Consider the following 1984-nt stretch of genomic DNA (forward strand, 5'->3'; position numbering starts at 1 on the left):
CCAAGCCACAGCTGACTGGTCTAATGTCATGTGTGACTATCTGTGTGAAATTTCCACCATCTGATTTCTCCTGATTTATTTGATGTAACCCACTTGGTTGTGTACACCCTTTTAGAAAGGGTATGTCAGGAGTATTTGTAACAGGAGTGGAAGTGATCGGAAGTGATCAAATATAGTCACCTGCTCTATAAAGGGTTAATATAGACATGGACTGATCGTGGGCTGTGTAAGGGTAGCAGGTCTATGACAAAAATGTCTGGTCTGTTTTTTGGTCCCAAACCAGCCCTATCTCTGGCCAGGGATGTTGTGTTGTGCCAATGTGTTAATCAAATGAGAACCATTCTTCCATAGAGGTGGTGGTGGATCAGGTGGTAGAGGAGCTGTTCGGTAACCAGAAGGTTGCAAGTTCGAGCCCTGCACTGCCTGACCTCATCAATGTGTCCTTGAGCAAGATACTTAAACCCAAGTTGCTCCTGGTGGCAGGGTGGTACCCTGCGTGGAAGCCACTGCCACCAGTGTGTGCACGAGAGGGTGAATGTGAGGCATACAATGTAAAGCACCTTGAGTGCTCAAAGGAGTGGAAAGGCTCTATATAAATGCAATCAATTTACCATTCCATGATAGGGTGCTGTTGTCACCATAGTTACAGGTGTCCTTGACACACTGCATATCTGAATTTGTCGCAACCACCAGGCAGCTCATAAAACGCTTTACGACGTATGAAACTTACAAATGGTTTCTCACAAGTGTAAATCTGAGGGGCGCAGCTTCCGTTAAGAGGCATGATTCTGTGATGGAGAGATAGTGGATTTCTGTGGCACTGAAGTACGCAGCACTGTAGCAGCACTACATTCAGGATGGAAAGCATTACAAATAATACATTTGCTTATCAGAGGACATTGCAGAGGGCATCTGAATGAATGGTATAAATAAAATATATATTAGGGTAGTATGAGCATACATGATTCACAGTATACCTGACTGACTGCACTGAGGGGGGAATTGAGTTTCAATATCATGTTGTGGATTACATTTTTCGAAATGCAGCAGCTGTTATTTGGATAAAGCACACACACACATACACACACACACACACACACACACACACACACACACACACACACACACACACACACACACACACACACACACACACACACACACACACACACACACACACACACACACACACACACACACACACACACACACACACACACACACACACACACACACACACACACATACACACACAGCTGCAGCAGCAGCAGCAACAACAACACACACGCAGGTACACACGCAGAACAGCTATTATGAAAAATGACTTCATCGTTGAATTGCTCGCTTAGTAATTGGCCCATGCATACAGAGGTAAGGGGTAGAGAACAATTGAATCAGTTTTCAATCAAAGCTTTTGTTTGCAGGTTGAGCATGCATGGCTTTTAGAAAAAGAAAAAAACCCCTCAATTTTCTAAAATCTGGTTGAAATGCAGTGTACTTTATAACTCTGCTGCTTGCGTTAATACAGACCCACTCTCTATTGCACATAAGGTCCCACATCACAACATAAAATAAAGTAATCCCCATAAGATTAATTTCCTCTGCAGGATACCTATTCATACCCAAATGACATGAATATTCATGAATGCTTTTCAACAACCAGCAGTATTACATACATACACACACGCACACGCACACGCACAAGCACACTCACACGCACACGCACACACACACGCACACATACACACTCACACTCGCACTCGCACTCGCACTCGCACGCACGCACGCACGCACGCACGCACGCACGCACGCACGCACACACACACATACGCACACGCGCACACGCAAACACACACACACACACACACACACACACACACACACACACACACACACACACACACAAAGAATTATTGTAATGATCGTGCCAGGTCCGGGTTCCACATTTCATATCTTCTGGTGGGGACTCGACCTTAGCACTGTA

This window comes from Engraulis encrasicolus, chromosome 23 (assembly GCF_034702125.1).
Source record: "Engraulis encrasicolus isolate BLACKSEA-1 chromosome 23, IST_EnEncr_1.0, whole genome shotgun sequence".
In the NCBI taxonomy this organism is placed as follows: Eukaryota; Metazoa; Chordata; class Actinopteri; order Clupeiformes; family Engraulidae; genus Engraulis; species Engraulis encrasicolus.